General features: G+C 37.8%; 1 non-coding gene across 1 annotated transcript; it reads left to right on the plus strand.

Moving 5' to 3' along the window:
• The first annotated feature begins 4,561 nt into the window (after positions 1-4,561).
• On the plus strand, positions 4,562-4,668 carry LOC127089026 (small nucleolar RNA R71). Its single transcript, XR_007790807.1, has one exon. It is a non-coding gene; the product is annotated as a small nucleolar RNA R71 (small nucleolar RNA).
• Positions 4,669-18,089: the final 13,421 nt, after the last annotated feature.

Raw genomic sequence — 18,089 nt, forward strand, 5'->3', positions numbered from 1 at the left:
GAAGAGGTAAGTTTTCTTGGTCATGTGATTTCAAGAGGTGGTGTTGCTGTTGATCCTTCTAAGATAGAAGCGGTATCTAAGTGGGAAGCTCCGAAGTCAGTTTCTGAGATAAGGAGTTTTCTTGGACTTGCAGGTTATTATAGGAAATTTATTGAGGGATTTTCCAAGTTGGCGTTACCGTTGACAATGTTGACTAGAAAGGGGCAAGCGTTTGTTTGGGACTCAAAATGTGAAGAAGGTTTCCAAGAGTTGAAGAGAAGGTTGACTACTGCTCCTATTCTGATATTACCGAGTTCGTCGGAATTATTTGAGGTTTATTGTGATGCTTCATTGTTGGGTTTAGGTGGTGTGTTGATGCAGAATAAGCAGGTTATAGCTTATGCTTCGAGACAGCTGAGGGTTCATGAGAGGAACTATCCGACGCATGATTTAGAGTTGGCAGCTGTGGTATTTGTTCTGAAGTTGTGGAGGCATTATTTGTATGGATCAAGATTTGAAGTTTTCAGTGACCATAAAAGTTTGAAGTATTTGTTTGATCAGAAAGAGCTGAATATGAGACAGAGAAGATGGTTAGAATTTCTGAAGGATTATGACTTTGGTTTGAATTACCATCCGGGTAAAGCAAATGTAGTAGCTGATGCATTGAGTCGGAAATCATTGCATATGTCTATGTTAATGGTTAAAGAGTTGGATTTAATTGAACAGTTTAGAGATTTGAGTTTGGTGTGTGAGAGTACTCACAATAGTGTTAAATGGGGAATGTTGAAGTTAACGAGTAATATTTTGGATGAGATCAGAGAGGGTCAGAAATCCGATACGCTTTTGGTTGATAAGTTGACCCTAGTGAATCAAGGTCAAGGTGGTGAATTCCGAGTTGATGAGAATGGTGTTTTGAGATTTGGTAATCGGGTGTGTATTCCAGATGTTACAGGACTTAAGAAGAGTATTCTTGAAGAAGGACATCGTAGTGGTTTGAGTATTCATCCTGGAGCTACGAAGATGTATCATGATTTGAAAAGATTATTTTGGTGGCCGGGAATGAAAAGAGAAATTGCAAGTTTTGTGTATTCCTGTTTGACTTGTCAGAAGTCAAAGATTGAGCACCAGAAGCCGTCTGGGCTAATGCAACCGTTGGCTATTCCAGAGTGGAAGTGGGATAGTATCAGTATGGATTTTGTTTCTGGTTTGCCGAGGACAAGTAAGAATTTTGAGGCTATCTGGGTGATTGTTGATAGATTGACAAAGTCGGCTCATTTCATTCCGATCAGAATGGATTATCCGTTAGAGAGGCTAGCCGAGTTGTATATTGAGAAGATTGTAAGTTTGCATGGTATTCCGTCGAGTATTGTTTCGGACAGAGATCCTAGATTTACATCGAAGTTCTGGGAAGGGTTGCAGAGGGCTTTGGGAACTAAGCTGAGATTGAGTTCTGCATATCATCCGCAGACTGATGGTCAGACTGAGAGGACGATTCAGTCATTAGAAGATCTTTTGAGAGCTTGTGTTTTGGAAAAAGGAGGTGCTTGGGATTGTTATTTGCCTTTGATTGAGTTTACCTACAACAATAGTTTTCATTCGAGCATCGGTATGGCACCGTTTGAAGCTTTGTATGGTAGGAGATGTCGGACACCTTTATGTTGGTATGAGTCCGGTGAGGGTGCTGTGGTTGGACCGGAAATTGTTCAACAAACTACAGAAAAGATTAAGATGATTCAGGAGAAGATGAGAATTGCTCAGAGTCGTCAGAAGAGTTATCATGATAAGAGGAGGAAGTCACTTGAGTTCCAAGAGGGAGATCATGTGTTTCTTCGTGTTACTCCGATAACTGGTGTTGGTCGAGCTTTGAAGTCGAAGAAGTTGACACCTCGATTTATTGGTCCCTATCAGATTTTGGAGAGGATAGGAGAGGTAGCCTATCGTATCGCCTTACCACCGTCGCTTGCGAATTTGCATGACGTTTTTCATGTGTCTCAGTTGAGGAGATACATTCATGACCCGTCGCATGTTGTCCAAGTAGATGATGTACAGGTGAGAGATAACCTGACTGTTGAAACATCACCTATGAGGATTGAGGGTCGAGAGTTGAAGCAGTTGCGGGGTAAAGAGATTGCCTTGGTGAAGGTAGCTTGGGGAGGACCAGCAGGTGGCAATGTGACTTGGGAACTCGAGAGTCAGATGAAGGAGTCTTATCCGGAGTTGTTCGCTTGAGGTATGTTTTCGAGGACGAAAACTCTTTTAGTGGGGGAGAGTTGTAACACCCCGATAATAATATGTATTTATTTAAATTAGATTAATAATATGTTTATTAATTTAATTAGAATATTTGAATTATTATTATTATTTTGGAATAATAATTATTGGGATAATTATTTATTGGAATAATATATAAGTTGGAATTTAGAAAAATCCCATTTTGGTAAAAAGGTTAATTTCACGTGAAAAGGGAAAAGAGGCAGAAAGGGCAAAAAGCAAAAGAACGAAGGTTGAAGGAAGGGAAAGCTTGGAGCTCAGAGACTGCCGGATTAACTCAGGTAAGGGGGTTTATCATCAATTAACGGGTATTATGGGATGATATGTACTGGGTAGTGATAGACCATTGTTTTACCTATGATTGGATGATATATGTTGAATTTGTGAACTGTTGAGATGAACGAAAATTGGAATATAATTGAAGAATTCGTAGGAATTTAGTGTGGAAATGTTAGACCTTGTGGAATCGAATAGGATCTGTTCTGAGTTAGACAATAGGAAGGAATTTTGTGTGAAAATTGGATTGTAGAAGGTTGAATTGGGTAGATCTCGTAGCAGAGAAAGCCATTGCAGATCTGAGAACTCTGGTCTCTGGCCATACGCGTATGGCACTAGGCAATACGCGTATGAGATGTTGGTACGCGTATGGGGGGAAGCCTTACGCGTATGGGAGAAAAAGATGATATTTTGAACGTAAATTGGTCTCTGTTGGTACGTGTAATGGGAGATTGTTACGCGTAGCATACGCGTATGAGACAGGTGATACGCGTATGAGTTGGGCGAGGAAATGCGCAATACGCGTAAGAGAGTAGGCATTACGCGTATGGGTTTGGCCAGGTTTGGGCAATACGCGTATGGAAGAGGCAATACGCGTATGGGCAGAATTGTGTTTTTGCAGTGCTACTGTTGTGCAGTTTTGGTTGTTTAGGCTGAGTGATGCGACTTAGCTGAGATATGATGTGATAGGGATCAGTTCCCGTTGTTTTGAGTGGCATAGGTATTGGTAGAGTGTGCTAATACTGTGTGTGCTTTTGTGGCATGACATGATGTGCTTTTGTGATTAATTATGTTGATGATGTGTGATGGTATACGTGATGATGTGAATATATACATTTGTGAATAGACTGTATTATGGCTTAGAGTGTGAGCATGCGTCTATTCTTGATTATTGTTGATGTTGCATTGCTAGGTGATTAGCAGGCATATTGTGGCCTTCGGGTGGTAGCTAATTCCCATGGTGAGGAATTAGTGAGTTTAGTCATTTTTGGACTGTTGTTGATTGTTTGCATGCTAGGTGAGTAGCGTGCATTTCATGGCCCATTTGGGGTGGTAGCTAATTCCCATGGTGAGGAATTAGTGAGTGAGTCACTATGTCTCAAATGAGTGGGACTAGTGAGCTTGGTAGCCGTGCCTGGATTTGGACGGTGAGGTTGAACTATATGTTCACAAATAGTCGGTACCGCATGCATAGAGTCTCATTGCATAATAAATGTATGGCATATAATATGAATGGATGTATTCCAGTATTGTATGTGTGTTGTGTGTTGTGTTGTTGACGTTGAGTATGGTTGAGATTATATATATGCTCTATGTTATTGTTGAATATGATGTTTGAACGGATACTGCCGTTGCTGAGTGTGTAGTCTGGTTAGGGTGAATTAATGTGTTAATTACTTAGCATTACATGTTGTTCTATAATGCTTGTTATATTGATTGAGGAACTCACCCTTACGCCTATTTTTCAGGTAACGAGAAATGAGTTGAGTAGAAGCTAATGCTTGGAGTCTAGGGTAGTTTCTTATGGGTCATGCTCTGATAGATGTAACATCGGGAGGGGATGTTTTAATTAATTTGATTTCTGTTGTTGAATGATTGACATGTATTGTGTACATGTTTTACATTGATGTTGAATCGATTCCGCTGCGATTTATGCAAAGAATCTTATTTTGATTTAAGAAATGAGCATGACAGGATATTTTGATAATTGTTGTGAAATGATTGTGTGACACCCTTCGGGGCATAATTACTCTGATGAATATATATTGTTATTTTAATTATAATAATTTGGGGTATTTAGAAGGGTGTTACAGTCAAGGCTACTGATTTTGTACATTCCACCTTTTGTGGAGGACTTTCTACCGGAGTTCTTTCACCTCCCCATTGATAATGGTTTTGGGTCATGTTTTCAATGAGTTGATAGGCTTCGTTGTATGGCTTGTCCATAAGTGCATTGCCCGCAATAGCATCTACTATCAGTCTTGTGTTATATAGAAGCCCATTGTAAAATGTGTGAATGATCACCCAGTCTTCGAGACCGTGATATGGACACATCCTCATCATGTCTTTGTATCTCTCCCATGCGTCGTAGAGAGATTCTACATCTTTTTGTTGAAATCCGTTGATTTGAGCTCTCAGCATAGCAGTTTTGCTTGGCTGAAAATATCGGGCTAAGGAAACGTTCTTCAGTTCTTCCCGTGTAGTAATTGAGTTGGATGGCAAGGATTGCAACCAATCCCAAGCTCTGTCTCTTAGAGAGAAAGGAAAAAGGCATAGTCTTATCGCATCTTGAGATACATCATTTGCCTTCATAGTGTCTGCGTACTGTACAAACTTGGTTAAATGTTCATTAGGGTCGTCTCTAGGATTTCCAGCAAATTGATGTTGTTGGACAGCTGATAATAATGAGGGTTTCAACTCGAAATCGTTTCGATCGATAGCAGAGACAACAATGTTGTTGTGAGGTTCTTGTTGGGATGGGGTAGCGAAGAACTTAAGAGGATGATTGTGTGGTCTCACTGCAGCCATGGTTGGTTTCTCAATCGGTTCAGTAGTAGGAAAGAAGATATTGGGAATATTGTACCTTCGTTGGTACTCTAGTATTCGGCGTCTTAAATATAAGAAACGCTCTAATTCTGTGATTGGTGGTACTAAGTTTTCGCCTTGTGAGTGAGTACTTGGCATACAACCGAGAAATAAGGGAAAGGAAATTAGTTCTTGCCTCAGTTTATACTATGCAACGAAAGAATCGCACTATTTGACTAAATCAAGTCCCCGACAACGGTGCCAAAAACTTGATATGTTGTGTCGTGACTGTATATAAAATATAGTTTATCAGATACTTGACTACATGAGCACATTCTAGTCGTTTTAGTTTTAAAAGATATTGAACCCACAAGGGCCGATGGTCAAACTAATGCTATCAGTGTTACTATGTTTAGCTATGGCGATGATTTTTAGAGGTTTGGTTGAATAAAAATTAAATCTAAAGAAAATTAAGTTTTTAAGAAAATATTAATGAAGAGATATCAGTATGCTACGCATTAATTGTCAAGGATTCGATAAATCGCCGGTGTATATTTTAATTACCAAATACCTTTCAGTAGAAAATACTCACTTAAAAGGTTTTATCTCACACTCTCTTGATTGTTGACTCGAACTATACTTTTAAGTCAGAATGTACGCTCTCACTGTCCCATTTGAAGTTAAAAATACTTTTTAAAAATAAATAAGTTCTAATTGCTTTTAAAATGCTCTCGCTGTTTTTAAAATCAATGCCTAGTTTTTACTATCCAGTTCGACCCTCACGCTCTCGCGATTGTCGGTTCTAACCTTAGTTAATTTCCCACTCTCGTGGCAAAACCGTATTAAATAGCTTCTCACTCTCGTGACAAAGTTAATTAAATTAAAATTAAAAACCACAGCCAGAAAGATTATTTGAGAAAAGAAGTTTACACCGATTATTATTAAATCCCGTCTAATTAAATTGTTTACATACCGATACTGGTAGTTTAGCCGGACATGTTAAATAATGCAAACACAGACGAACAGAAGCAAATTAAAAATAAATCAAACATGATTACTTAATAATAAAGCAATAAAAATAATAATTGAATAAAAACTTGGAACTTTAATTAATTGAATATGCTGAATCTTGAAGTACTTGAGCAGTCCTCCACAGATCGATAGGATGCTGCTTCTTCGAAACAAATGCTTAAACTAAATTAAATAAGTTGCAGTAGTTCCCCAATGTAGGAAACTACTACTTTTGGCTAAATGAAAAATGGGAAGGAAAGGGAAAAATCAAAGTTATGAACGGAACGGTAAACAAATTACGGTAAAGGAAACAATGAATGCTGAAGAAAAATAACGAAAAACAAAATTGCAGTGGAAAAAATAAATGCAGAGAAATAGGATTCTTGAGAGATGGCTTGAGACAGGAAAATTCGAGACACCCCGCAGGTTTCCAACTTTCATCCTTTTATAGTACCCCTTGGTCTTCGTGCTTGAGAAAAATAAGGATGACTTGGTTAAGTGAGAGATTCACGGGAAAGTGGAATGAGGAGCGAAAACTGGGGCGACGTGGATCACTTCTGTTTGAAATCCATTACGCTGACTTTGCCTTTGTGAGGGTCGTGATGGGCCTGTGGCGTTCGTTACAACCAAGGCGTGACGGGCTGTGTGACAAGCGTCACATGCACAAAATTCTTAAATTCTGCTTTTTATGTTGTTTCTCTTCTATTTCTTCTTATTTTCCTTCCTTTTCTACACTTTGCTCATTTAAGCATGGGAATTAAAATACCTACAAAAATAACTCGAACACTTGCGGAATAATCAGAATATAAATGAAAGCGGTACGATTTTTGAATGTAAATCAAGGAAAATGTACGATACATTTTCGTGTTATCAGATCTCATCATACTTGTGTTGAAGCTCATGTTGGAGATAAACAAGTCTTGCCGAATCTATTCTCTCCAAACAGCATTGGATACCATTGAGTCTCTTCTAAATGTTGTGCTTTTGTTTGCTGATATTGCCAAAAGTTTCCTTATTAAAAAGGATAGAATCGTGATGCATATTTTGGAGATAAGATACAATGTCATATAGGGATTTCCCCCAATCATTTTGGACTATACTGGAGTATTATGGGTGAGCGATCCAAGCTTCCTCAAACCTAAAAGAACACGAACCATGGTCTTGGAGGGGAAGGTCACACCTAAGGAGAATTGGGTTGTCATCAAAATGAAATTTACACAACACCTTAACATATGTATTAGGTAAATCCATGCGTCAAACAACATCGACTAAGGCCCTATCCAGCTTCCGATAGACCATTTGATTACCATTACTAGGCTTATTCCAAGTGAATTTCCTACCATCCATGTCTATTTCAACTAAATTACATTTATCAATGACATTTAACAAAGAAGATGTCATAGAATGATTAAAATTACCTATTTTTAATTCATTTGGTTGAATGATGTCGTTAAAATCTTCAATCAACATCCAAGGACCATAAACAGTGTTCCTCCATTCAATGAGGTGGAGCCACAGGTCAATATGAGAAGTGTATACAAGAGTAGCATAAATTCCATTGACATACCAAGAGGAAGTTACCAATGATAGCTTGATAGTAATTATATCCATAAAGACATCATGCATGACAATCACAATGTTACTGCCATTCTGCTTTAACACCCAAATTCCCTCGGATTACATGCATCCACATAGTGAACACTCATATATCAAGCTCTGTCCCAGAAGGACTTGGTCTTGTGAAAACCAATATGTATTTGCATAATGATTAAAAGCGTTGGAGAGTATTTTCTAATCAAATTTGTCATGTGTCTTTTAGTCTTATTATTATAGGCTCCCCAGATATTCCAAGAAAGCACTGTGACTTATTTGAAACCTAACATAACTAGTCAAGTTGATGGAGGTGACAAAGCAAGTCCCATACATGAGATAATGTACATAGCAGACTCCCATTCAATGGGTGTTTCACGAACAACTTCCTCTTCTTAAGTAGCACCATCGTCCATAACACATTGGTTATTTTCATCTTCCTGACTTACTGTCATTTCAAAATATGGAATGTTATATCGTGTGATTAGGGGTAGAAAACGGACATGTCCGTCCCGCAAAAGCATGCAAAAAAATGAGGTGGGCGGGACGAGCCTAAAACCTTGCCCCGAAGGTGAGAAAATACACAAGAATGGGGGGTTGAATTGTGTATTAAGAATATTTTTTCACTTATGATGAACAAGTTCAAAGTCTGATATCAGAATGTTAATGGTAGTGGAATAATAATAAAGTTCAAAAGCAATAAATAAATCAACACGCAGAGTTTATCCTGGTTCCTCTTCTAAGTTGAGAGTAGTTCAACCCCCTTGTCCAACAAGATATTTTCACTATAATTAAATTGATTACAACTTTGCTCAATCAAACTAGAAAGAAACTTAAACTGCTCAATCAATCTAGAAAGATATTTTTGCTCAAGCAATCATGCAAGAGACTTATACTCAATCATACAAGAAAGAGACTTCACTGCTCAAGCATATAGGCAAGATATTTCACTTCTCAAGCAACCTTGCAAGAGACTTCCTCTACTTTAAACAAACAGTTCAATAGAAATGATTATAGCTATACTTTGATACATAATCAGAAGTATAAAGGTGTTACAATAACCATAGTGTTTCTTAACACTTAGTATTTCTAAGATATACAAAGATAAGAAATCTTAAGAGCTTGTGAAAATAAACAGATGAAACTTTATCTCAAAGCTTATACTAAATGCATTTTGTTAGATTATGTAGTAGTTGTTAACTTTCCTTCAAATCTTCAGTGCCCTTTTATAGAGGCAGAAAAAGAGTCGTTGGAAAGTTGTATGCACAAGAGAACTTTGAAATGCAGCAACTCCAAGAGAGATACATTGAAAGATGAATCATGTTAAGATCTTCAACCAATGTGTAATGTCATAATTAACTACATATATTTTTCACCCTAGGTATAAACCAGAAGAGGGGGAGAACTAGATAAGTCACATCAGTCTTCCTTGAGCCTTGCACTAAGGGACTCTAGTTGACTTTCCCCCTAAGTGTGGTGTTGACAAGATATGTTTGTTATATGAACAGAGTATGGACTAGAGGCTGAGCTTTTCAAGCTGAGGTATCCAGAGTCTAAGATGTCACCAGAGGAAGGAGTACCATGATCAAAGTCTGAATCTTCAGAAGCTGAACCATCATGTTCAAAATCTTATCCTTCAGGGTTATCAGATTCTGATTCATCAGAATTTAAGACATTCAACTTGTCAACAAATTCTTTCAGCAAGGTCAATTCTGAGTAGACTTTAAGCTTTATGATCATACATACTTAAACATATGTTAGTATACCCAATTGTTATTTAAGTAATTTGTTATCATCAAAACCCAAGGGATGTGAACAAATCTTGTTTCACCAATCTCCTCCTTTTTATGATGACAAACAAATGTATTTAAGAATAATGGTTGGTCAGTCTAACTAACTTGACAACATCAGAGTTTGAGGTTTGTAAGCTCCCCCTGAGTCTAATAGTTCTAAGGTTAAGTTTTGTAAGCTCCCCCTAAGTCTTATCCAAGTTAGTTAAACTTATCTTGATAGCATAAAACATATATGTTCAGATTTAAGCATTAAATAAGTTCTGATGAGGCTTCAGGTGAGTAAAAGCATTTCAAAAATAATTTAATCCTCTTAAATACTCTCATGATTTTCTCCCTCTTTTGTCATCAACAAAAAAGTTAACAAGTAAACATGTTTAAAAGAGAGAAAAGATACTTAAGAAACAATTTGACTCAAAAACATCTCTATAAAAGAATATGTTAAATTAATACCTTGATCACCTTTCTCTGGAGGTTTTCTGTATAGCAAAAGAATGGGTAAGACAAAAACATTCAAGGCTGACTGTAGCACCTCAAATTTGCACCCCCCATTCATTCATTCATTTCATTTTTAGGTCACTAACATTACATTAACATTGCATAGTACATTGCATCCCATCAATCAAGACTGTCATCAAGAGGAATCATCAGTGCAAAGTGTCGTACCCCAATTTTTTCCGGGCATTTTTAATTTTTTATAGAATTAATTTCATTTTTTTAATTTAGCATCATATGCATAGCATGACATACATTTGCATCATGAATAATACCCGAAATGTCAGTCAGATTGGACTTATTTGAGAATACAGACAAAATCGGTTGAATTGTCGAAATTTGAGGAAAACAGTTTATTTTTCAAATAATAGGTTTTGTCCCGACAATTTTAGGGTGACTGGCTTAATTTTCCGAATAAAATTGGTACTTGATTTCTATTTTTATGGGTCATTATTTTTGTTTAGATATGTAATTAAAATATTAAAATTAGTTAGTTTTTTTAAAAAAATATTAGTTATTTAATTAAGAATTAGTTAGTTTTTTTAAATATTGGTTAGTTTTTAAATATTAGTTAGTTTAGATATTAGTTAGTTTAAAAATAATTATTAGTTAGTTTTTTTTATGATTTATTATAAATAATATGTATATATATATATTTAGGTCCATTGGATCCTTTTTACTTTACTTACATAAAAAACAAAAAAATGAAGGTGAGAAAAACAAGAAAGGGGGGGTTTGAATTGTTTGAAAAATAAGCGCTTTTGCAAAATGAAATCACACAATGATTTTATACTGGTTCGCTTATAACACAAAGCTACTCCAGTCCACCCGGCCAAGGTGATTTCGCCTTCAACAAGGACTTAATCCACTAATCTTGAAAGATTACAAACAACCCCTAAGAGAGAAGAAAATCTCTTAGTCCTCTCAAGTCTACAGACTACAAAGAGTCACTTGAGGAAATCAAATAAGAATTAGATACAAGATGTGTAATCTAGAGTGCTTCTAAGAAAGCAAATATTACAAACTTAAGAACAAATTTTTCACTTGATAAGCAAAAGCTTAGTGAAATTCTTTGAAGAACAAAGATGTTTTTCTTGAGCGTGATATGATTTCAGTATAGTTTTGGCTAGTGATTTCTTCGTGTTTACTGAATGAGATTTCTTCTCTATTTATAGGAGTTGAAGTAGAGTTGAAGTAGCGTTGAATCTGTTGGATATTTAGATGTAATTACGCCATTCCATTAATAGCTTCTGCAGTAGACTTTTTTCTTTTAGAAGTGACTACTTACCACAATTGGTATCTTCTCTCTTGGAAGTGGAGATTAACGTCTCTTTTTAATTGAGGAAATCCATTTGCAGAACTTTAACTTGGCTTAAACGTTACTTCATCATGATTAACAATTCTGATTAGAGTCTTTGTGTATCTGGAGAATCTTGCTTCTGATATTATTTCTTGAAAGTTCAGATAGCGCTGATAACTTCCAGAGTTACAGAGGACATTTGTTCAGAGTCAGAGCTTCTAGACTTTACTTCATGTTCAGATGCTTCTGATACTTTGCAGTTTTGTCCAGAGTCAGAGCTTCTTGAAACGAGATTCCTCTTTAGATGCTTCTGATACTTGAGATTTTGCATCTGATCTTGTTGTGCATCTGATGACATCATCAGATTTATTTCTTCTTTCTTTAGAACCCTGCACACTTAGAAACTTTTCGTTAGGGTGCCATTTTTATTTTCATCCTTTGTTATCATCAAAATCATGGAGTCTGTTGTAGAACACTTTTTGTTCTTACAATCTCCCCCTTTTTGATGATGACAAAACAAATAAAATTATCAGATGAAACATGAAAAATATTAGATCAGATAAACAAAAGCTCCCCCTGAGTTAGTACTAGGGAGTTCAGAAGTTCTTACCAGAGCTTTCCAAGTAATTAGGTTTCTGAAAACTTTCTGCAAATGCTTAACTTTAAAGTTAGAGTTATTTAATCAGAGCTATTATTTAATCAGAGCTATTTATATCAGAACTATTTCTATAATTGTTGCAGAATGCTTAAGGTTTTAGACATAATTTTCATCAGAGCTATTTAATAATTTCTCCCCCTTTTTGGCATAATCAAAAAGGCATAAAAAAAATGAAAAGAATAATAAAGAGAAAAACACTTCATTGAAAAGCACAAAGGCAAACAGCAGTCAAAACATTAGATTCAACAGAATATCAGAGCTAAAAAGAAAGACAGAAGCAAAAACACTTAGGCGAACAAACAAAAATAAATCCTAAGTGCCTAAGGGTTTGGAGGTTGAGGAAGTCTCTGAAGCAACATGGCAAACATGTTTTGGATGTTTTCGTTCAGAGCATCTTGCTTGTCCATCCTGGCACGAAGCTCATTCTGATCTTTCTTGATCTCTTGCTGATCTTGCTTGATCTCCTTCAGAGTGTTAAGAATCAGAGGGATCGCAGAGGAAGACTCCCCCTGAATCAGAGCTTGCTGAGCTTCAGCTTCAGCAGCAGCTTGGGCTTCTGCATCTGCCTTAGCCTTGGCTTCAGCTTCCTGAATCCTTAGAAGTTCTGCTTCCTTTGCCAGGCGTTCTTCTTCCAACCTCTTAGCTTCTTCTTCAGCTTCCCTAGCCAACCTTTCTTCCTCTAATCTCTTGGCCTCAGCTTCTCTAGCCAGTCTCTCTTCCTCTAACCTTCTGGCCTCAGCTTCTCTAGCCAGTCTCTCTTGGAGTCTTTCCTCAGAGTCTCTGATGTAGCCATTTCTGACTTGTTCAGAGATACTCTTCAGCCTATAAGACTCAGAGGTCATCCAACTAATGACTCTGTTCCAGTGTGTCCTAACAGATTTAGGATCATCACTAACTTCAGAGTTTTTAGCCAGAGACTTGATCTTCTGGACTGAAGCTTCTGCAACCTGTATAATGGCCTCCTCAAGGATAGGTATGGCAAGTTCAGGTTCAGGTTCAGGTGAATGAGGTGGAGAGTTTTGAGGGCTGAGATTTAGAGGTTGAGGTTCAGTTTGTTGAGGTTCAGATTGTTGAGGTTCAGATGGTTGAGGTTCAGTTTGTTGAGGTTCAGATTCTGCTTGAAGTTCAGAATCTGCGTCTGGTTGAAGACTGGGGGATGAAGCATATAGTGGATTTAGGTCTAATGGGTCAGAGTCTGGGCCAGGGACAGCGGGAATAATTGGTGGAGTGATGTAAGGATCAGATGGGCGAATTACAGATGGTTGAGCTTCAGAGGGTGTGGTGGTTGTTTGTGGTGGAAGGGAAGTTTGATTTTCAGAGGAGATGGTGGTTGTTTGTTGGGGAAGAGAAGTTCGGAGGGGAGAGGTTACTTCAGATTGTGTTTGAGTTTGTGGGGCGAAATTTTTAGCATAAATTTCAGCTATTGTTGGGGAGTTTGGGTCAGAGTGTTCTTGATCAGAGGACTCATGATCAGAGAACTCTTGGTCAGAAGAAGGGGAAAGGTAAGGGGGTGATTCATATTCAGAGGATGAGGAGGAGCTGTGGTGATATAGATGATTAGGGTCAGAGGTTGTTGTGAAATTTCGAGCAATTTTTAGAACAGGTGGAGGTTGAGAGGTTCTGATGGTTGAAGGAGGGATTTCAGAGGTAGTGAATATGGGAGGTGTTGGGAGAGGAGTAGAAGAAGCCATTACAGGTACAGAAGTAACAGGAGGAATAGACTTACCAGAAGAGACATTCAGAGGTGCTGAAGCTTTGGTGCCAGAGGTTTCTCCAAGTCTGGCTTTCTTTGCCTTCCTTGCTTCCTCAGCTATCTTCTTCTCAGAAAGACCTCTTTTGTATCTGACCAGATCTTCTACAGAGTCCAGACAGTCTTCAAGGCGGAAATCAGAGATATCAATGCCTTCATCCAGACGATCCTGAAGGTAGATAGCAATGGCATCTCTGGGTTCGTTCTTGAAGAACCTTTCAAGGCCATGAGGCATCTTCCTCTGATCCTTCAGAGCTTCCCAGGTTACATTCATAGTGGGCTTGACTCTGATGTCTTTGATGATTCCCATACTCCTCAGATTTTTGGCATTAAGAGGCTTTCCAACGTCAATTGCCAGATCATCCATACATCTGGTCTTCTCCAGAGCATCTACCAGCCCATGCTCAATGAAGATGTCAGAGAGCAATCTTCCCAGAGGAATGTAGGATCTGGGCTTCATGTTATTCCTCGTTTCTCTGACTGAATCCCTCAGATATCTGAAGAGGAGAACAGGGAGGTTGATAGGGATACCCTTCTGAATACAGTAGAGGATGCATTTCTGATCAGCATTTATGTAATCTGAAGAGTTGGAGGCTGGACGATGATGGATTGTTCCCAGAATAATCTTCAGCCAAACTCGGAGGTTCTGATGAAGCTCCTTGTTCTTAGATGGGTTTCCTTCAACATTTGCTTTGAAGATTGTAGGGTTAATGACTTCTGTGATGCGCTTGGACCTTGGAGGAATGTTGTAAATCCTCTTACCTCCAGCTTTCTCCATATTCAGCAAAGAAGCAATAGACGCTTCTGTGATAATGATCTTCACTCCCAGAACAAAAGAAACGATGAACTCGTCATCAGCATCTGCACATCTCCAGAATTCCTTCACCAGTAGAGGATAGATTGGACCATAAAGCCTGTTGAAGTAGGTTTCCCAACCTTGCTTGCGAAGATCTTCAGTTAAATCAACGCCATTTCTTCTCAAATTCTCAAAATCCACCAGCGATTCACACAGTACATCCAAACCTTCAAAGGGAGTTGAAAGATGAATGTGTTGTTCACGTTCCAAAATGTGAGGTTCTTTGTAAACTGGGGTCGTGGTAACGTCTACAACCATGGGTGTTTGAGTGTTTGAGGTTTGGGGGTTAGAAGCGGCTTCCATTTGTTGGGAGAAGTTAAAAACTGCTTGCTCTTGAGGATTCATGACGAAGATTGATGAAGAAGATGAAGAACTGAGAAGGTTGCAGAGAAAACTTCGAGAGAGGGTTTAGGGTTTTAGAGTGAGTGAGAGTGATAAGTGTGAAAAGTGAGAGAAAGTGTTTATATACTAAGGGTAAAAACACATGCAAAACGACACACATACCAGCGTTAGCACAAAAACCAAAATAGCACGTTTGGGGAAAAATGATTACAGCTCATTAATGAATGTCTAATCCCAACAGTAAGCACACTGCTCGAGGAGATTTCAAGCGTTCTGACCTTTGATTTCTTTTGACAGCTGTCTAGAAGTTCTAGGGTTAGACGCATGTTCCCCACGTGTTGATGTTTCTGATCTTCAGGAATACCAAAGGATTTCTGAAGATTTCTAACTCAGATATCTTCTTAACTTGGTAGAAGTATCAGAGTCAGAGGCAGAAGTGTATTTGTTTTTATCAGAGTCTCATTTTACATGTTCAGAGCCAAATTTTACTCAGGACAATTTTTAATGTTCAGATTTTCTAAGATGAAAAGAAATCTATCTTCAGCTAGAGGCTTAGTAAAGATATCTGCCCATTGATGTTCTGTATCAATGAACTTCAGCGTTACTATCCCTTTCTGAACATAGTCTCTAATAAAATGATGTTTTATTTCTATGTGTTTGGCTCTGGAATGTAGAATGGGATTCTTACTTAAACAAATAGCAGCAGTATTATCACAAAAGATAGGAATGTTACTCTCAAAGATTTGTAGATCTTCTAGCTGATGTTTCATCCAGAGCATCTGAGTTGTGCACAGTGATGCTGAGATATATTCTGCTTCTGCAGTTGATAGAGCGATAGTTGACTGTCTTTTGCTAGCCCAGGAGATTAGATTGTTTCCCAGAAGCTGGCAATTTCCAGATGTGCTTTTTCGTTCTATTCTATCTCCTGCATAATCTGCATCACAATAACCAGAAAGCCTATACTCTGATGTTTTCTCATACATCAGGCCCAGGTTAGGAGTTCCTTTCAGATACTTAAGAATTCTCTTAACAGCTGTTAAATGAGATTCTCTAGGATCTGATTGGAATCTGGCACAAAGACAGACGCTAAAGAGAATATCAGGACGAGTAGCAGTCAGATAGAGAAGAGAGCCTATCATACCTCGATAGAGCTTCTGACAAACCTTGTTGCTTACCTCTTCCTTTTCCAGAATGCAAGTTGGATGCATGGGAGTCTTTGCAGAATTGCATTCAGTCATGTCAAACTTCTTCAGAACATCTTTAATGTACTTGCTTTGATGAATGTATGTGACTTCTGGAGTTTGATTAATTTGAATTCCCAGAAAGAACTTTAGTTCTTGCATTAAACTCATTTCAAATTCTGCCTGCATTAACTTAGAAAATTCTTGGCAAACAGAGATATTAGCAGAACCAAAAATAATATCATCAACATAAATTTGGCATATCATGAGATCATTTTCATGATTTTTACAGAAGAGTGTAGAATCAACTTTCCCTCTGATAAAATTTTGTTCCAGAAGAAAATTGCTCAGACGTTCATACCAAGCTCTGGGGGCTTGTTTTAGTCCATATAAAGATTTTTTAAGTTTGAAAACATGTTCTGGAAAGTTTGAATTTTCAAAACCAGGAGGTTGATTAACATACACTTCTTCTGAAATATAACCATTAAGAAATGCACTCTTGACATCCATTTGGTATAATTTGATAGAATGATTAATAGCAAAAGATACAAGGAGACGAATAGATTCTAACCTCGCGACTGGAGCAAAAGTTTCATTATAATCAATACCTTCTTGTTGACTATAACCTTGAGCTACCAGTCGAGCTTTGTTTCTGACAACTTCTCCTTTCTCGTTCAGCTTGTTTCTGAAAACCCATCTGGTTCCAATGACATGAGTGCCTCTGGGTTTAGGAACAAGATCCCAGACATCATTCTTGGAGAATTGATCTAACTCTTCTTGCATAGCTGCCACCCAATCATTATCTTGAAGAGCTTCATCACAGGACGTAGGCTCAATCAGAGACACTAGTCCCAGAGGAATATCTTCAGAAGTTCTGAAGGTAGATCTGGTTCTAACAGGTTCATCTTTGTTTCCCAAAATCAAATCTTCAGATACGTTGCTACGACTCTTGACTTTCCTTGGAATTTCTGGAGATTTAATTTCTTCAGAGTCTGGAGTGACAGTTGCTTCTGGAGTTTTCTCAGATTCTACCAGAGTGATCTCTAAATCTGCAAACTTTTCAACTAGCTTTGACTTTTCAGGGTCAAGCTTATCATCAAATCTAACATGAATTGATTCCTCCACAATTTTGGTTTCTGTGTTGTATACTCTATAGCCTTTAGAGCGTTCTGAGTATCCTAACATAATACCTTTCTGTGCTTTGGAATCAAACTTGTTCAGATGTTCTTTAGTATTTAATATAAAGCAAATGCATCCAAAAGGATGAAAATATGAAATGTTGGGTTTTCTTCCCTTACACAGTTCATAGGGAGTCTTATCCAGAATAGGTCTAATAGAGATTCTATTATGAATGTAACACGCTGTATTTACAGCTTCTGCCCAAAAGTGCTTTGCTACATTTGTTTCATTGATCATGGTTCTGGCCATTTCTTGGAGTGTCCTATTCTTCCTCTCTACAACTCCATTTTGTTGTGGAGTTCTAGGGCAGGAGAAATCATGGGATATTCCATTGGAGTCAAATAATTCTTCAAAATCTTTATTTTCAAATTCTCCACCATGATCACTCCTGACTCTAACAATTTTAGAGTCAAATTCTTTTTGCACTTTAGAACAGAAACTGGTGAATACAGAGTGAGACTCACTCTTGTGCCTTAGGAATTTTACCCATGTCCAGCGGCTGTAATCATCAACGATTACTAGTCCATACTTCTTTCCATTGACTGATGCTGTTTTCACAGGACCAAATAAGTCAATGTGAAGAAGTTCCAGAGGCTTGGAGGTAGAAACAACATTTTTCTTTTTAAAAGATGTTTTTGAAAACTTTCCTTTCTGGCAAGCTTCACACAGAGCATCTGAAGAAAACTTCAGTTTAGGTAAGCCTCTGACTAACTCAAGTTTGGTTAGCTGAGAAAGTTTTCTCATGCTAATGTGGCCTAAGCGTCTATGCCATACCCATTGCTCTTCGTGAACTGACATTAAACATTTAACATTTTGATCTTTTAAATCAGAAAGATTTATTTTATAAATGTTGTTTTTCCTCTTGCCTGTGAAAAGGACAGAGCC

The sequence above is a fragment of the Lathyrus oleraceus genome, chromosome 5, assembly GCF_024323335.1.
Source record: "Lathyrus oleraceus cultivar Zhongwan6 chromosome 5, CAAS_Psat_ZW6_1.0, whole genome shotgun sequence".
NCBI lineage: Eukaryota > Viridiplantae > Streptophyta > Magnoliopsida > Fabales > Fabaceae > Lathyrus > Lathyrus oleraceus.